Below are 20,831 nucleotides of genomic sequence, written 5' to 3'. Positions count from 1 at the left end.
GCGATCAGGCAGACGGATCGCAATTTACTCTCTACGACAGCCCTGAAATCACGGTGGACTTCAATGTGTGACACATCTATTCACTGGTTACACCAAGGGTCAATTTGGCTCACTTATACGATACAGCGCACAAGGATACCAAATGTCAAAACTGATAAACAAAAAACGAATAAGTGTGCCCTCAGCAAACGAGTAGTCTGACACGTTTGAAGTCACAGTGTTGGTAAAGTAAGAACTTCACCACAGGCTTCCCAGTCTAAAGTACTCACAAGTGAAGTCAGTCTTAGGACAGATCCCAAGCACCAACCACACATCACAGAGCATCGACCAGAAGTCCTCTTAGCAGACCAAAGTCCAGCACCTGAGTGCCTCGCACCTCATCACAAAATAAAAAATCCGTTTTCTCGCAAAGTGCACTAACGACACCACCTTCTCGCCATCTTGAGCTAATCATAGGGTTCTAGAGGTTCTTAATTTCCCCTCCCACATGAATGCACAAACTCCTGTCGAACCTGGGCAAGAGTTAAGAAACCTGCGTATCTGGAACAATAAGAAACCGCCAATTACTGTTTTTTTTTTCTTTAAGTTTTCACGGAGGAGGAAGATGTTTTTCTCTGAAGTCTCATTGCTTCCTACAGCAACAAGTAAACAGATACAATCCAAAACAGCTTCATCCAAATCGCCTGTGCCCTGGAGCTTGTTAATCTTAATTACGAGGTGTAATAGAGATTCTATCACTAAACGTTTCTCAGACGCCATAGTTTCTTACACAACTGCAGCGGCCGATGGAAGTGGGTCACAGGCCTATTTGCAATATAGGCAAATATGAAAACTTCTGAATTTTTATTATACATGGCTCTGCACACAATGCCCAGTTTACGACTCCACTCTGTAGATGTGTCCCTTCATTCCATCGCCCCCAGCCCAGCCTTCTGCTAGCACCAATGCAGGTATAGCGGCATTCTTCTGCTGGAGACCTGTCTGACCTGTACGGCAGTGTGCCTGTCCAGCAAGATTTACAGAGGGACTGGCTCGCTCCAACCCCTGTCTGTATACGAAAAACAGGTGACAGAGTAACTTGTCCTCTCTCAGGACGAAGTTGGGACAGTAGGGAGACGATCCATTACAGTGAAGGCAAAACATCGGACTGTTGCAGATTCGCAGCACTCATGTGCAGTCTGGCAATGTCATGCTGAAGCAAAGGGTGCTCTATGCATGGTGGAACTCTTCGAATTCGAAACTTGGTTACAATTCTTTGTTTGGTACACAACGACATAGTTACGTCAAACATCGTTGTGTTGCGCGATACGATTCGGAGTCTTCTAGCGCCAGAGGAATCACTGTGTTTTGGCGAAAAGTGCACAATTAAACTTGGCAACAAGAGAAATGTAGCTGTTACTCGTAAATGGTGGTGCTTCTTCGAGTAATAAATAAATATCCTGTGACTAGGGCATCCCGTCGGGTAGACGTTCGCCGCGTGTAAGTCTTTCAATTTGACGCCACTTCGAAGAACTGCGTGTCGATGGGGATGAAATAATGATAATTAGGACAACACAGCACCCAGTCCCTGAGCGGAGAAAATCTCCGATCCAGCCGGGAATCGAACCCGGACACTTAGGATTGACATTTTGTCGCGCTTACATTTAGAAAATTTTAACAATTTATGCAAAAATAAACCCCAATTCTGTTGCAATTTTGGTTTAATCCCCATAACCTATCGTATTTTTACCACTGAATGACTGAAATGGAAACTTACCAAAACGTTTCATAGCCGTTCCCCCATCTGGGTAGTATTAAAATAATGACGAACGTCACCTTCACGTGGAGCGACTAGCACATGTCAGACGCTGGTTACTCACCTAACAATGTGTGATTTGTGAATAGAATAGTCATTATTGAGAAAAGTAAACGATTTATCTATCGCTAACACGGTGGTCAGTATACTGTCAGCATCTGTGAATAATGAGCGGGACAGGAATGGGCGAGCTAGAGCCAGGTGTGCCTAGTGCAGGGAAGAGTTCACGTCATTCGAAAAAACATTGTCATAAATGTAGACCTGCCTTGTTAGCAATACATTTCAATAAATTAAATATATCATATCGCCAGACTCTTCCAGATGTAATCAGTTTATCGATGGTGATACTGTGTATGAAGCTACTGAAATGCTTTTTCTCTACTCTACGCGCCAATTAAACTATTATCATTCAGGGAGGTATCTCGACTGTTTCTACCTTACAGTGAGAATGTGATGTCTGCGAGCATGTATGTAGTATAAAGTCTCTTATTGCATCCATATCCAAGTAACCTCAGTGAAAAACATACATTTCAAATCTTGGGCTCTTTTTAACGGGATACACCTTTTGAAATCCCCACTTCTCAGATTTTTTGTAACGGATCGTGCAGAAATGTCAGCATAGGCAGCACGTAGACAACCTCGTTACCCTGTGTAATATTTAAAATTTCCGACCTTGCTCCTTGATCATATGATTTTACAGTATTACTTTCCGTTTCACTAACCACGCGATGTACTGTCTGTCCCTTCTTGCAATTTGTAGACGTTGTGGAGGCAGAAGACAAAAGTCCAGCTACTAATGGCCCACCAGTCAGACTGTCGTTATTCTTCACTAAGGAATACAAAACATATATATATAATTGACAAATATGATTAACTATACCGAGCGAGGTGGCGCAGTGGTTAGCACACTGGACTCGCATTCGGGAGGACGACGGTTCAATCCCGTCTCCGGCCATCCTGATTTAGGTTTTCCGTGATTTCCCTAAATCGTTTCAGGCAAATGCCGGGATGGTTCCTTTGAAAGGGCACGGCCGATTTCCTTCCCAGTCCTTCCCTCACCCGAGCTTGCGCTCCGTCTCTAATGACCTCGTTGTCGACGGGACGTTAAACACTAACCACCACCACCACCACCATGATTAACTATAGGAAAAAAGTTCGAAAGCTTAGATGGAGAAAAATGAAACACTACTCAGCGACAATAAAGTTCAGTAATAAGGCAATATTTTTCGGACGGTCAACACTGCCACTGACCATATGCGGGTTGCCTGAGGAAGTATATGGCGGGTCTGCCTTCGCGCTCCCCCTCTCCCCTACGCAGTGCTCGCACGCGTGGCACGTGACGAGAGAAACTGCGCCGCAACCATACGCCGCGCGACCTGGCGCAGGCGCGAGTCACGTCACAATCGCGTCGCGTCCCAATTTGCGCTGTCGCACTTCTAAAATCACAAAAATGCGCGCTGCGCTGCTCTGCGCCACACGCGCTATATGCGTCTCAGTGTGCGCCTGGCGCAATATTGACACAGACCATAATGAGCACTCGGTAGTTGAAATATCCTAGTGATGGTAATTTCGCTAACGTCCCGACAACTAGTCAATTATTAAAATCCAGTTCTTAACCAATTCTTGACCGTGACGTCATTTCAAAAGGTGTATCGGGTGCAGAAAACTTCCAATAGGCAAATGTTGCTAATACGCTTAATAATCCAACAAATTCCCGAAAATACACTACTGGCCATTACAATTGCTACAACAACAAGAAATACAGATAATAAACGGGTATTCATTGGAAAAATATATTATACTAGAACTGACATGTGATTACATTTTCACGCAATTTGGGTGCATAGATCCTGAGAAATCAGTACCCAGAACAGCCACCTCGCCGTAATAACGGCCTTGATAGGCCTGGGCATTGAGTCAAACAGAGCTTGAATGGCGTGTAGAGGTACAGCTGCCCATGCAGCTTCAACGCGCTACCACAGTTCGTCAAGAGTAGTGACTAGTGTGTTGTGATGAGCCAGTTGCTCGGTCACCACTGACCAGACGTTTTCAATAGGTGCGAGATCTGGAGAATGTGCTGGCCAGGGCAGCAATCAAACATTTTCTATATCCAGAAAGGCCCATACAAGACCTGCATCATGCGGTCATGCATTATCCTGCTGAAATGTAGGGTTTCACATGGATCGAATGAAGGGTAGAGCCACGGGTCGTAACACATCTTAAATGTAACGTCCACTGTTCAAAGTGCCGTCAATGCGAAGAAGAGGATGTAGGGAAGCAGCCTACTCACGCCGTAATAAATTCACATCATGTGCATTATAATTATCCGGGCTGTTATGCCGTGGTCGGTTGATGAATTCTGTGGTGATTCCCAACGCAATTCATCAACCGACCACGGTATAACAGCCCAGATAATTATAATGGACATGATATTTCCGGCCGTGAAAGTTTACATTTTAGTAAATTCACATCAGTCATTCCATTGTGTGCCAGCCAGTCCGCTGTAACTAGCTCTGACGTCATAAATGTTGCGCAATACTTTAAAAATCAAGTCAATAACCTGAAACGGTTCTAGCATGTCAGGATTAATACTAAATTAATATGTGCTGAATGTCAGTTCGATAACTTTAACCATTTTCGAAACTTGGACGTTTTTCTGTAAAAATCATTGGCGCAACAGAAAAGAGCTAGAGACTTAAAAATTTATATTTAGATTCCTTTTTCATAATTATTTAATAGAAACAGTCTTCTGGATCTCACAAATTAAGATCTTAGTTGAAATTCATAATTTTCTGGTTTTTGTCTAAAAAATTATGGAAGCAAGATAGATTAAGTAGGCTAATAAATAAGGCTAGGATGTTTATATTTAAGTAGAATGGAGATCCGCAATAACCATAAAGATGTGAGAAGTTTCATTTGAATAACTATAAAACTATAGTGACAGCGTATCTCCAAAGGGTAAGTTCAGAGCTCGTCTACTGCGTGCAGTGTAATTAAAATAATTCTCTCGCCCAAAAGATTTAACTTAGCCACGTCAAACTTTTATTATGATTACTTACCTGTGTGTTGAATGTACATTTAAATTAAGAGCTTCATCAGCCATCAGCAAAAGAAGCTATGATTTATTCAATAACTTAATGTGGTGCATTACTAGCCCAGCGGCTAGTCGGGAGAGCCGATTTGATCAGGCATTCCCTTAGCCGTCCACACCGCGGCTTTATATATAAGAATGCAGCGCGAGGAAGAAAGGCCCCAGTTCTCTCCAGACGCTGAATAGCACGCCATCTGTGTCGGGAGTCGCGTTGCGTCGGTATCATTGCTATAAACAGCCTCGGATGCCGTATTAAGTTACTCGGGATACGCGTAACCATGAAATCATTTTCGAGTGAAGTGTTAATTCTGGGATGACTTTAATAATCTATCTTCTGTTTGCGTATGTCGTATTTTCACGTGCCGCCGCGGGACAAACATTCTACCATTATTTAGCGTGGCGTATGATGAACCTAATCAACAAATTATGGTGAGCATTCACTTAAACATTTAATTTGGACAGTTATAGTCGCATCAGCGCATTAGACTCTGGACTGCTCTGTTAGTCAGATTGAGTGGATTCTTTTTTTTTTTTTTTTTTTTTTTTTTGATCTGTGACTTTCAGAATACAGAGAATTTTTAGAAAATCGTTTTTTGATTATGAATCCCAGATAATCTCCTAATTTCTCAGAGCTATAAGCTGCAGATATAAGTGTGTTTCTCAGATGAAGTGGGCACTAGGAATTCTAATTACAGGCTTCACGTTTTGCTAATCACTTTCTGGTTGCCAAAATTGTAGTTAGAGAGCCAGTGTTGAGAACGGCAAAGCAACAGCATAAATGATAGGAACTGGTTTTACATTCTACAAACCAAACATTTGATACAACAGTAAAAAATTTTCCACCCGCCGCCCCTCATATGGTGCTAATCGGCCGGGAAAGAAACTGAGTAAAAGTGAAAGCGATTTTTAAATATTCGGATTCGGGAGTGAAATGCGTTACGCAACTGAGTAATGAAACAGTGATAGTGATGTGTGCATGTGGACAACGCAATTGGATTAACAATGCATCTGGATTGACGGAGCTGGCACTGAGTCTAGCGGCGCTGGCACCATCACGAGAAGCCAGTTTCGCCACATCGCAGTCGTCTGCCGGAGCAGCCGGAGCCACGCCTGCAGTTGCGGGCCATGCAAACACACAACAGCCGTCGAAGTGCCGTCTGCAATTCAGCGCGCTGCGTCGCATCAGTAATCCTGGTACGCCACGCCGGCAAAGCCATACGTCGTGCAGAAGGAACTAAGTTAAGTGAAAAGCTGTTAAAAATTTTACTAACCTGCACTAAAAGACTGTCGGCAATGGAACTGCCAAAAGAAGCTGAGGTTAAACTTAAATCAGAACCTATGTCTGTTGAGGGAACTGTAAATCCAGTCAACGGTTCAAGTGTAAATATGCATGAAAGTAGTAATATTAAAGTGAAATATGAAATGTTGTCTCCTGACAGTAGTATGGGAAGGGGCAATGATTCAATAATAGAGACCTCTGTAGTAAAGCAGAAATCAGAAATTGTTAATTTATTGGATGATAGTTTATCTGATGAATTAAAAACGAAACAGCCATTAGAGGTGGTAGAGTTTAAACAGGAGAAGTTAGATATGACTGATCAATCAGAAGTTTCATTTAGTTTTGATGATTCTGGTGTTGGAGCTAGTTTTTCGTCACCTGAGTGTGATAAAAAGCCAGCTAGTGAGCAACCCAAAGATACTGGGGCTATTGATTTAAATGTTAAATTACAAGCAATAGCTGCCAGTAATGCAAAATTGTCAGCCATTAATGCTGAATTAAAATATGAGATTGTGGCCAGCCAAACTAATTTCAATAAACGATTTGAGGCAATGGACAATACCTTCAAGGCTGGTTGCAATAAGTTGAAAGAGGATCTGGACAGTTTGAATTATAAAATTGATTACAACCATGAGGATATTAAGAAAAAGGTTGCGCAACAATTTTCTGAAATGTATAAAACAGTAAAATCCGAAGTTGCTGAGGTTCGCAAAGACTTCCAAATGGAAGATGCGAAGCTGGAGCACAAGTTAACAGAAAAGATCCAGGCGGAATCTGAACTGTGCTCAAATAGGTTTAAAGATGTTAATATAAAGGTAAACATATGTCAAGCAGAATTAGAGGCAATGAAAACTGATACTACTCATATTGTGCAAAGAGTAGATCATGTTGAAATGAGAGTAGAAAATATTTGTACTAACATTGCTAACATTGAGAGTAAAGTAGCTTCAGTAACTTCTGGTAATGGTAGTATGCAACAAATTGTAGCTGAAAACGCCGCTTTTATCGGGTGTCGGCAGTTCTTGCGATTCGATCCAGATAAAAATATCCACCTGCTAGATTTCTGGAACGATTTTGAAGATGTGATTCCACCAGCTTGGTCTGAACGAGAGAAAATCTCATTTATTAGAAGCCATTTAGCAGGTGACACCATGCATTGGTCAGCTGATGTTATGTTGAAGTGTAACACATTAGCGGAGTTTAAAACAGCTTTCATTAATGAGTATTGGTCTAGCAATAAGCAAAATGAAGTGTTGAGAGAATTTTTGAGTGGAAAACGCTTCAATGCAGGAAAGGAATCTATTAAGGAGTTTGCTAGGTCATGGATCTCACGTTTGTCACATTTGGCCGAAAAATTAAAATCTGAAATGATAATACTAGGTTTTGAAGCCAAACTGCCATGGTGTTGGCAAACTAGAATTATATCTGCCCCTAGAGACAATCTGGATCGGTTCATTGAATATTTGGAACGTGTAGAACGTGTTGCTGCCAATGAGGAGCAAGCACGTAATAACAGAAATGTTAATAACAATAGTAGTAATTTTGAGAATGAGCACATTGGCAATGTAAACATCAGAACAGTAGGTGTTCGCTATCCTAAGAGAGGTAGGCATTGGAGAAATAATTATCACAACCAACAATGGCATCCAAATGATAGTAATTATGTTCTGAACAAAATTATGCAGGTAAACAACAGTACAGAAAGCAATGCTGTGACAGTTAATTATAATGGAAATAAAGGAAACAGTAGTAGGCCGAGGCTGGAAAACTAGTTCCCATCTATGAGGACACTGGCGCTCACGAGGCGGCTACTTTTCCTAAGCCAGTTACGAGAATTGGTAAGACAGATCAGAATACTCAGACTGAACATGTGGATGAAGGGTCGGTAGCATCTAAGAATACAGCAGAAATATTAGATCACTCACAGTATTTGGCAGATACCGTGTTAGAGACACTTTCTAAGTGGGAAGAGAAAGAGAAGGCGCAGCAGTGTAATGGTAGGGAAGAGCTACAAAATACTGAATTATCAGGTGAAGAAGCAGAAGAAATTCATGCTTATATTTAAGATGAGGATGATGTGCTCTTATCTAAAGTGCCGCTGCAGGATGTTGATACTGTACTAATAGATTTAGGACAGGAGGTAAGTGAGAATGTAGAGGGTAGCCTGTTGGGGGTCGATGAACCCAGTAGCTGTGACCAGTTGTCACTTGAGAAGGAACCCGACGATAATAGTAAAAGTGGTTTAGCGGTAACTAGTGTTATGCCTGGTCTGAAGGCACAGAATCGCTCAGACTACAGTAATTTGGGTCATGTTCAGCAAACTAAATGTAATGAAGTCGTGCGGTGTTTCGATTTGAAATTAATAGACCGACTGGAAAAGGCAGTTGAAAATGTAGTTCAGGAAACCCCTACACACTGTGACCTAAATGTAATGAAGACAGATGTCGATCACTTTAGTTGGAGACAAATCAAAAAGGACTATTGGATGAGTTTGAGGAACCACCTGTACAAACTAGAATAAGCCACCCTATAATAATAGTGAATATGTTGGGTATCAATGTACGTTGTCTCTTAGACAGTGGGAGTGAGGTGAGTGCGATATCTCAGTCCTTCTTTGATGCATTACCTGATAAAGACAAGCTTACAGTAATGAGGGTATCAGGACTAAGAATAATTGGTGCTACTGGCAAGGTGTCAGAAACAGTGAAGCAAGAAGCTTTGCTGCCCTTTGATATTAATGGTAATTGAATTGATCATCCATGCTAAATTGTAAACAATCTCAGTATTGAGGTTTTAATTGGCATAGATTTCTTGTCGAAATATCAGAGTGTTGTTGACTTGGAAAGAAGCCAGTTAAAAATGGTCTTGCCGATAACCGGAGTAATTACAGTACGTTTTTGTGATAAACATGTAGTAACTTATGATGAAACTTGGGAGCTGCCTATACGAGTTCTGAAAAATAGGAGATATTGGGACGAAGCTGTTGATCTTAGTACAAGTAAGCTAAACACAGAAGAAGAAGAAGAAGAAGCAATTATTTTGGACAAAATAGAAGCTAAATTGCAGGAAATCGATAAAATTTCAGGTAATCAGAAGGAAGAACTGAGACAGGTTTTAAAAAGGCATCATAAGGTATTTTCAGATCGACGTGGCGTGGTGAAAGGTTATGAATGAATGCTGTAGGGAGGAGGTTGTTCTGTAACCTCTACACAGTGTGGCAGCTGTGCAGTCCCAGCTGTGTGAGATCTTCTTTCCTTTTCAGGTCTCACTCACTCTTCATCTTTCCTATCCGTAAAAATTTTGACCCCTTCTTTCCAATATGAAAATTTTCTGAAACCAAAGAACTCTATAGGGAGGAGGTTGTTCTGTAACCCCTACACAGTGTGGCTGAGCAGTCCCAGCTGTGTGAGATCTTCTTTCCTTTTCAGGTCTCACTCATTCTTCATCTTTCCTATCCACCATAATTTCGGCTCTTACTCTCAAATACTAAAATCTTCCGGTATGACTATCAAGCCAGCATTAAGCTAATGATTGCTGTAGGGAGGAGGTTGTTCTGTAACCTCTACACAGTGTGGCAGCTGTGCAGTCCCAGCTGTGTGAGATCTTCTTTCCTTTTCCGGTCTCACTCATTCTTGATCTGTCCTATCCACAAAAATTTCGACCCCTCCTTTCCAATACGAAAATTTTCTGAAACCAATGAAACTGTAGGGAGGAGGTTGTTCTGTAACCTCTATACAGTGTGGCAGCTGTGCAGTCCCAGCTGTGTGAGATCTTCTTTCCCATTTCAGGTCTCACTCATTCTTCATCTTTCCTTTCCACCAAAGTTTCGACTCCTACTTTGCAATACAAAAATTTCCGTCATGGCTATCAAGCCATGAGTTCTGTAACCATTATATCCACCGATTAGTGAAGAAAATACCTAATGTGACAAACCTAACTGTGACATAAACAACAGTGAAGTATGATGTAATTAAGATACAAATGTATTTGAGTAACAAATATGTATAGAACCCTGGTAATATTGTAAATAAAAAGTGTTGTTTTATTGGAAATGGTCCCACAAGAATATTTTAAAAACATGTACAAATTCGTGTTCAAGCAGGATCTGAAGTGGCAGTGAAACATAGTGTATGCATTAAAGCTAACTAATAAATAGTAAAAGAGATTGCTTAGTGTTATGAAAAATATGCAGATAATTTGTAAGAATAAACTCACCTTGTGTAGCAAGGAATGGCAGTGTAATAGAATTGAGCAGTGTTTGTGGTTGGAGCTGGCCGTTATTTTGGTGTAGTGTGTGACAGGACACACCTACACGTATTGAGGTTATGAGTTGGAGGCGTGAATGCGACCATAGGTACCCTTATGTTAGACGAGACAGAGCAGCGCAAGGTGTTCTATAGGTTTAAGGAATTTAGCATTACGCTCGTCCATAATTACGTAATGCATTTTAGTGGTCGGTCGAGAGAGACTACCTGAGGTTTCAGCGTCCGATCGAGTGGAAATGGATTGCCACGTGAGCAAACTGATCAGCTGCAATACACTATAGATATGAAATAAATGTGCTGTCCTATGCTTTAAATGTTAATACAGTGAGTGTTAAATACGTACATACACTAGCAACATATTTGAGTAACATAATTTCAGATGTGGAACTGACACAACAGCAGAGGACCAATAAGTGGATTTAGTAGTCACCTAAACGTAGTGTGTTTTGAACACTCAGAACTGTACTATTACCACAAGTTACTCACATGTACAAAGAAGCTGAGAAAACAACTACTAATCAAATATACTCATACTATCTCTAAGAATAAGGTAATCAAAGGTGAGTCAGCTAAGTAAATAAAATACAAATGTATCAGGAATGTACCGAGCATTGGTTCAGTGTTCCAGCCCAGAAATAATAAATTGAAATTAAATAGGATTCATGATTGTATGCCTTGAGCATAAATTTTCTCTAGTACGTGACTAACGGCGTTTTGAGCCACTTGTTTACCGATTTTATGACAGTTAAGTAACCACAAAAGTAAAATTGAAAAAGTTCTGTTAACTTTGTTCCAGCAAAATATTGAAGGATAAAATGTATATATCCCTATTTCATTGTGACCCACCCATAGATATTAAGTGAACAGAGTCTGAGGCACTCTTTTTGTTTGTTCTACAGGACAAACCAGATAATGGCAGCCTGGTAGCTGCGTGAAAACGTGGAGTGACTTGGACACAACTCACAGTGACCCCCTCCCCTTTCCCCATGTAATTTAGAGTGAACGTGAAGGTTGCACACCATAGCAACTTCCCCTCCTCTACCCTTGTGAATGGAAGTGTAGAACGCCAGCCAAAGAGGCTACAACCACGTGTGTAAAAATTATTTGTGAAATTTTCTTTCACATTTAGAAAAGACTGCTAAGATATAATCATCTGTTTATGTATCTTGAATAACTGTTATTTTCTTTGAATTTGTGTATGTAAAAATGTATTTAATGGATTTAAGATTCTCATAATTTTACATATTTTTATGTGTTGTTTGTCTAAGGCAATATGTATGCCAAAGTGTTTCATTGTTTTTGTTTAAATTTTGAGCTATAATATTGTTTAAGAGGCAGTGAACATGCCAGTAATTTAAATAATTAAAGTAGGTAATCAGTTCTCTTTTAATATTTATATAAATTTACAATTCAATTTTAATTTTTCATAGGGAGTTAAGCTGTACTCTTGCTTCCCTTTTTATAATTAATTTTTTTTTCGTTCATTACATTCAAAAACAAAAAAATTTCAGTAGAGGGTGATGTAGGGAACCAGCCTACTCACGCCGTAATAAATTCACATCAGTCTTTTCATTGTGTGCCAGCTAGTCCGCTGTAACTAGCTCTGACGTCATAAATGTTGCGCAATACTTTAAAAATCAAGTTAATAACCTGAAACGGTTCTAGCATGTCAGGATTAATACTAAATTAATATGTGCTGAATGTCAGTTCGATAACTTTAACCATTTTCGAAACTTGGACGTTTTTCTGTAAAAATCATTGGCGCAACAGAAAAGAGCTAGAGACTTAAAAATTTATATTTAGATTCCTTTTTCATAATTATTTAATAGAAACAGTCTTCTGGATCTCACAAATTAAGATTTTAGTTGAAATTCAAGATTTTCTGGTTTTTGTCTAAAAAATTATGGAAGCAAGATAGATTAAGTAGGCTAATAAATAAGGCTAGGATGTTTATATTTAAGTAGAATGGAGATCCGCAATAACCATAAAGATGTGAGAAGTTTCATTTGAATAACTATAAAACTATAGTGACAGCATATCTCCAAAGGGCAAGTTCAGAGCTCGTCTACTGCGTGCAATGTAATTAAAATAATTCTCTCGCCCAAAAGATTTAACTTAGCCACGTCAAACTTTTATTATGATTACTTACCTGTGTGTTGAATGCACATTTAAATTAAGAGCTTCATCGGCCATCAGCAAAAGAAGCTATGATTTATTCAATAACTTAATGTGGTGCGTTACTAGCCCAGCGGCTAGTCGGGAGAGCCGATTTGATCAGGCATTCCCTTAGCCGTCCACACCGCGGCTTTATATATAAGAATGCAGCGCGAGGAAGAAAGGCCCCAGTTCTCTCCAGACGCTGAATAGCACGCCATCTGTGTCGGGAGTCGCGTTGCGTCGGTATCATTGCTATAAACAGCCTCGGATGCCGTATTAAGTTACTCGGGATACGCGTAACCATGAAATCATTTTCGAGTGAAGTGTTAATTCTGGGATGACTTTAATAATCTATCTTCTGTTTGCGTATGTCGTATTTTCACGTGCCGCCGCGGGACAAACATTCTACCATTATTTAGCGTGGCGTATGATGAACCTAATCAACAAATTATGGTGAGCATTCACTTAAACATTTAATTTGGACAGTTATAGTCGCATCAGCGCATTAGACTCTGGACTGCTCTGTTAGTCAGATTGAGTGGATTCTTTTTTTTTTTTTTTTTTTTTTTTTATCTGTGACTTTCAGGATACAGAGAATTTTTAGAAAATCGTTTTTTGATTATGAATCCCAGACAATCTCCTAATTTCTCAGAGCTATAAGCTGCAGCTATAACTGTGTTTCTCATATGAAGTGGGCACTAGGAATTCTGATTACAGGCTTCACGTTTTGCTAATCACTTTCTGGTTGCCAAAATTGTAGTTAGAGAGCCAGTTTTGAGAGCGGCAAAACAACAGCATAAATGATAGGAACTGGTTTTACATTCTACAAACCAAACATTTTATACAACAGTAAAAAATTTTCCACCTGCCGCTCCACAAGGTGACCGAGACGTGTAACCAATGGCACCCCATACCATCACGCCGGGAGATACGCCAGTATGGCGATGACGAATACACGCTTCCAATGTGCATTCACCGCGATGTCGCCAAACACGGATGCGACCATCATGATGCTATAAACAGCACCTGAATTCATCCGAAAATATGACGTTTTGCCATTCGTGCACCCAGGTTCGTCGTTGAGTACACCATCGCAGGCGCCCCCGTCTCTGATGCAGCGTCAAATGTAACCGCAGCCATAGTCTCCAAGCTGATAATTCATGCTGCTGCAAACGTCGTCGAACTGTTCGTGCAGATGGTTGTTGTCTTGCAAACGTCTCCATCTGTTGACTCAGGGATCGGGACGTGGCTGCACGATCCGTTACAGCCATGTGGATAAGATGCCTGTCATGTCAACTGCTAGTGATACGAGGCCGTTGGGATCCAGCATGGCGTTCCGTATTACCATACTGAACCCACCGATACCATATTCTTCTAACAGTCATTTGATCTCGAGCAACGCGAGCAGCAATGTCGAGATACGATAAACCACAATCGGGATAGGCTACAATCCGACCTTTATCACAGTCGGAAACGTCATGGTACGCATTTCTTCTCCTTACACGAGGCATCGCAACAACGTTTCACCAGGCAACGCCGGTCAACTGGTGTTAGTGTATAAGAAAACGGCTGGAAACTTTCCTCATGTCAGCACGTTGTATGTGTCGCCACCGGCGCCAACCTTGTGTGAATGCTCCGAAAAGCTAATCATTTGCATATCACAGCGTCTTCTTCCTGTCGGTTAAATTTCGCGTCTGTAGTACGTCACCTTCGTGTTGTAGCAATTTCAATGGCCAGTAGTGTAAAAAAAAAACAGTGACACACATATGATTACAGTGCAACATCATATGACCAAAAATATACAAAATCATATGAGCGCATTACGAACAGACAGACAGAAAGAAACGACAGTACTAAAAGAAAGGATAGACGAAATAAACACAATACTGAGCGGAAAAATGACTGAAGCTGATTTTAAAAAATTCCGAACTAAATTCATAACCGGAAAAACCACTAAGGATGTCAAGACAGAGTGAAGTCAAACAGTTAACGCCACGTGCGAAGCTGTTGCAAGTCAAGTGAAATCTTGCCCATCAGTACATGCATCCATAACTACGCGGGTCACAGAAATTGACGGCAAGCTAGACACTTTGACGAAATAATTAGCAGACAAGCTTCAGTTAGACATAGACAACTATTTCGTAAACATAAAGAAAGAATTTCGCAATTGGATAGACGAGAAGAACAAATATTTTGATCAATGCATAGATGAAAAAGTACTAACAGTTGTGAATGACAACGTGACAGAATTTGTTAAAAATAATAAGTACATCATAACTGATGCACCGCAAAATAGCGCGGCACAACCAAAACAATTTAATGACTATGTGTAACCGCGCTGTACTAACTATCACAATCAAGATGTTCCATACGGAAATGAAAATCGATACGGGTATTACACGTATCCTATGTACTCACAAAACATACCAGCAAACACATCACCAAATCGAAATCGTGATATCAGTGGACAATATGTTCCCTTGCATTCTGCAGGCGAGCATTACAGTAAATTACGAAACCACAATAGTGATACCAATGGACAGTATGTTCCCTTGCATTCAGTTGGTGAAAACTACAGTAATTGCAGTGAAGGAAACAGGTATTTCAGTGCTAACGAGGAAGGAAGCCTAATCAAACATAGCCAGTTTCAACTGTTTATTTCGGAAAAACGTAGTGTACACCCTGTCATTTCTTTCGAAGCATTCAGAAACGCGTTCCCCAGATCAGGGAGTGCCGGGAAAAAAATTTTACATGATAGTGGTACAATAAGTACCCTCCGCCACACACCGTAAGGTGGCTCGCGGAGTATAGATGTAGATGTAGATGTAGATGTAGTAGGTTACATCCAGTGAGGCGCAGCTGTCTGAGCATACAACGAAGTCGACATATGCGTACTTATAACAGTTCAAAAAAGTTTTCTTGACCAAATTTTTAGTCATGGACTGTGCTGCTGGTCCCGGCGGAGGTTCGAGACCTCCCTCGGGCATGGGTGTGTGTATTTGTCCTTAGGATAATTTAGGTTAAGTAGTGTGTAAGCTTACGGATTGATGACCTTAGCAGTTAAGACCCATAAGGTTTCACACACATTTGAACATTTTTTTGACCAAATTGTGGTCTTAAATTGTTCAAGAGCGTCTTAGAAAATAGATCAGGGAACCAGAACCTTTCAATCCCTAATGTGATAATTTACGGAGATATTTTGAGAAATACTTCAACATGACACATTTTTAGAAGAACCAGTTGCTACGTGCGGTATTCTCCGCACACTAAAAGCTAGACTACCATTCTATGTATATCAGAGAGAAACTACTGCATATTGCCGACAATGACGCAAAGTATTTCTGGTCAGTGCTGAATTCAGTTGATTTGCTGTATGAAGGTCAACGGCGTGAGCAGCAAAACAGCAACCACAATGTTTACAAGAGTGATATGCATGGCACGCAGGTAAGCCAACACAACACTGGCGCGTCAGCTGCGTTCGGTTGCATAGTGCAGCAGAATCCACAGCCTGCTTCTGCAGACGTGTTTAATTATCAAAATCAATAGACACATTCTAACACGAATGGTAATCATAACATCACGTACACAACAGGCGGTAACCCAAACAAGAGATGCCGAAACAACAATCACAACAATATTAACGGAAACAACTGGAACTGGAATGTGAACAAAAACAACTATCAGCTAAGACCCTACGAACAGCAAAACACTGATTACGGAAAGGTTTACCAAAGTACTGGACCACCACCACAATACAAAAACAACATATATCTGTGGCAAGTGCCGCCACAACCAATGCAAAATCAAAACAGGACTTTGCCTACTAATCAGAAAATAAGTCACGATTTCAATCACAGATTTAGGCGCGCAGTCCGGAACCACATGACTGCTACGGTCGCAGGTTCGAATCCTGCCTCGGGCATGGATGTGTGTGATGTCCTTAGGTTAGTTAGGTTTACGTAGTTCTAAGTTCTAGGGGACTGATGACCACAGAAGTTAAGTCCCATAGTGCTCAGAGCCATTTGAACCATTTCAATCACAGAAACCGAAACAGATCGGAGAGTGGAATCTGCAGTACTCGAACGTGAATATAGATGAAGGTGAAACACTATCTTCACCTGCACCTAATACGACGGCGACAAACGAATGACAGTTTTATTTGCCTCATGTCGTGGCTGATGAAAGTTTGGGTGGCAATGTACTGAATTATTCTTTAGTACATCCACAAAAGAACAATACAATGACGATACTGTAAATAATTTTAAGCAACAACCAATATTGTTCATACGCTATAATCAGGATGAAAATTTATCCAATGAACTAGTGGAGAAAAACACACAATGTCGTTCGTTGGCCAACGAGACAGTTTCAGCTACACTATTGCAATAGTAGAAAGTATTCCAACCAGTAATGTCTTGTGTACAGGAGCTGGTGTGAGTGTTATATCGCACAAATTTTTATAGGAAAACGATAGGATCTGAAACAGTGCCTGACTTTCCTGCACAAATGATTCTGACTGCCGTGGAAAATAAGTAAAGTTACGAAACAATTTTTTGTGAACATTGAGGTAGGTAATGGAACAGTAAAATGACAGTTTCTCGTGGTCAAAAATCTAGTTGCTAATTGTATTATAGAGTTAGGTGTGTTTTGAGATCCTGACATTGAGTTATCGAAACGTAAGTTTTTCATTAGTCACGTGGACAGTGAAATAACTATTGATTTAGATACCAGGATGCGAAAACACAATAAGTATTGCACTGGGTAAAAAATCGAGTTAACACAAGAAGGCGACGAAACAAACATAAAGACGCTTCTATCAGACGAAGAGTGTGATGGGTTAAGAATACTGATTAGTCATAAGTTAGAAGAAACATCTAATCTTGCTAAAGATGATTGTAATGAACTATTTAAACTACTATCTAAGTATGTATAGATTTTTACAAAACGACCAAGTATCATTACCATTGAAATGTACCTGGTGCACCAACCACATTCAAATTTGCGTACCTAGCATTGTATGGGAACATGACTTGTAAAGATGAAATGTAGAATAACATGTGCCTTAGGGTGAACCGCTCGGCTGCAGGTGCGTCTTTCGCCTCGCAATTCAGGGGGAAATTTTAGGGCACTTCTGCGGGAAGAGAGAAATTTACATACGAAATATTTGAAACGTAGCAAATAATAAAAATAAAGTATTAATTAACAATTAAGTACTACGAACGATTGTATCGACTGTAGGATACAAGCGCAGGAACAAATGTAGAATTACGTCCCTCAGTTATTTTTGCCAAGGGGACGTCACCATTTCGTTTTACGAGCGAGCCAACACGGACGCTTTTCTCTGATTACGGAAGATTAACACTACTGGCCATTAAAATTGCTACAGCTAGAAGAAGACGTGCTACAGACGCGAAATTTAACCGACAGGAAGAAGATGCTGTGATATGAATATGGTTAGCTTTTCAGAGCATTCACACAAGGTTGGCGCCGGTGGCGACACCTACAACGTGCTGACATGAGGAAAGTTTCCAACCGATTTCTTATACACAAACAGCAGTTGACCGGCGTTGCCTGGTGAAATGTTGTTGTGATGCCTCGTGTAAGCAGGTCGGATTGTAGCCTATCGCGATTGCGGTTTATCGTATCACGACATTGCTGCTCGCATTGGTCGAGATCCAATGACTGTTAGCAGACTATGGAATCGATGGGTTCAGGAGGGTAATACGGAACGCCGTGCTGGATCCCAACGGCCTCGTATCACTAGCAGTCGAGATCACAGGCATCTTATCCACATGGCTGTAACGGATCGTGCAGCCACGTCTCCATCCCTGAGTCAACAGATGGGGACGTTTGCAAGACAACAACCATCTGCACGAACAGTTCGACGTCGTTTGCAGCAGCATGGACTATCAGCTCGAAGACCATGGCTGCGGTTACCCTTGAGGCTGCACCACGGACAGGAGTGCCTGTGATGGTGTACTCAGCGACGAACCTGGGTGCACGAATGGCAAAACGTCATTTTTTCGGATGAATCCAGGTTCTGTTAACAGCATCATGATGGTCGCATCCGTGTTTGGCGACATGGCCGTGAACGCACATGGGTAGCGTGTACTCGTCATCGCCATACTGGCGTATCACCCGGCGTGATGGTATGGGGTGCCACTGGTTACACGTCTCGGTCACCTCTTGTTCGCATTGACAGCACTTTGAACAGTGGACGTTACATCTAAGACGTGTTACGACCGTGGCTCTACCCTTCATTCGATCCCTGCGAAACCCTACATTTCAGCAGTATAATGCACGACCTCATGTTGCAGTTCCTATACGGGCCTTTCCAGATAGAGAAAATGTTCCATTGCTGCCCTGGCCAACACGTTCTCCAGATCTCTCACCAATTGAAAACGTCTGGTCAATGGTGGCCGAGCAACTGGCTCGTCGCAATACGCCAGTCACTACTCTTAATAAACTGTGGTATCATGTTGAAACTGCATGGGCAGCTGTACCTGCACACGCCATCCAAGCTCTGTTTGACCCAATGCCCAGGCGTATCAAGGCCGTTATTACGGCCAGAGGTGGTTGTTCTAGGTTCTGATTGCTCAGGATCTATGCACCCAAATAGCGTGAAACTGAAATCACATGTCAGTTCTAGTATAATATATTTGTCCAATGAATACCCATTTATCATCTGCATTTCTTCTTGGTGTAGCTAGTTTAATGGCCAGTAGTTTATGTTTAAAGTCATCCTCAGCTATACTGCGTCTTGACAAGGCGAAAGGTTCCACGTTCATTAAATGCTCGTAAATAATCCAATACGAACCATTTCGTCAGTGAGTAAATGTTTTCAAAGTCCAATAGAAGAAGTTTTCATTTCAAGAGATTTCCACGGTCGAGTAACAGAATCAGAACCTACCTTATGCAGAAAGCCATTCTCAAGCGCACCTAACGACAGGCATTTATATACAAACATTAGTTACTTAATTATTGCCGGTCGTTGTGGCCAAGCGGTTCTAGGCTCTTCAGGCTGGAACCACGCGACCGCTACGGTAACCGGTTCGAATCCTGCCTCGGGCATGGATGTGTGTGTTGTCCTTAGGTTAGTTAGGTTTAAGTAGTTTTAAGTTCTAGGGGACTGATGACCTCAGATGTTAAGTTCCATAGTACTCAGAGCCGTTTGACTCCTTTCTTAGTATGTATCCATTCATGATCGTCTCAGAATTCATAATAAAAGAATATTTAAAGAATGAACAGGCACTACAGGAATACAGGAAATGTATTCGTTGTTGCAAATATGAACCACCTTAAGCTATATATAGGAATGACGTCAGTAAAAATTTCTGCCGAACCAGGACTCAAACCAGAATTTCCCGCTTTTCGCGAGCGGTCGCGTTAACCGCTTCGGTCATTCGATAACAAACTAGAATCCGCTACGAACTTCGATATGCTGTCGTCCAAGCGTCACAATCTTCACTCGAACATTACTTGTATTCCCGTCCAGGAAGGACTTGAGGAGTTGAGGACTTGGTATTGGCGAATAAATGCGAAATAGCAATGCCTGTGCCATTAACTAGAATGCAATGTTTCTTCGGACATGACATCCGGATGAAATCACCAGTGTTCAGGAAATGTTTCCTGCTGACCTATCAGCAAGACAAACGTTCACTTTGGAAGGTTTTGCTCGCATGTTGGTGGACAATGAATGGCCAACGAATATTCTGTCAACAGACGAAGTCCATTTCCAAAGACATGTCAATATGCAGAATTGCAGAATATGTTCAACAGAAAATCCACGCGCACATCAATCGGTGCCACTTCATTCTGCAAAAAGTGACTGTGTAGTTAAGGTTGACGGCATCGTTTACCGTAGAGCCGTATTTTCCTGTTATCAGTACTCTGTATGTACATGTTTTCACAGAGGGTTAAGGGAACCCGCCTGTTCGGTACAGAATGTCAAACAAAACACAATTCAGCCGTCTAAATTGTTATTCTATTGGACAAATAAAATGGCTCAGGAAAATAACAGTTTAGACAGCGGAAAGGTGTTTCTTTTGACATCCTTTTATCTGTACCGTCACAGGTAAACACTGTAACTGTCTTTTGCACACCATCGTCATTCCACCCCTTCAACAACGTGAATGTGTCGGTAGTTTTTTTTTTATGCAAGACGGCGCTCTTCCACATTTTGCACAGCCAGTGAAGCGGCTGTTGCAGAGTATTTCGGAAACGCCAGAATTATCAGCCGTTATT

This window comes from Schistocerca serialis, chromosome 4 (genome assembly GCF_023864345.2).
Source record: "Schistocerca serialis cubense isolate TAMUIC-IGC-003099 chromosome 4, iqSchSeri2.2, whole genome shotgun sequence".
Lineage (NCBI taxonomy): Eukaryota > Metazoa > Arthropoda > Insecta > Orthoptera > Acrididae > Schistocerca > Schistocerca serialis.
The sequence above is the reverse complement of the archived record's forward strand: the minus strand, read 5'-3'. Positions refer to the sequence as shown.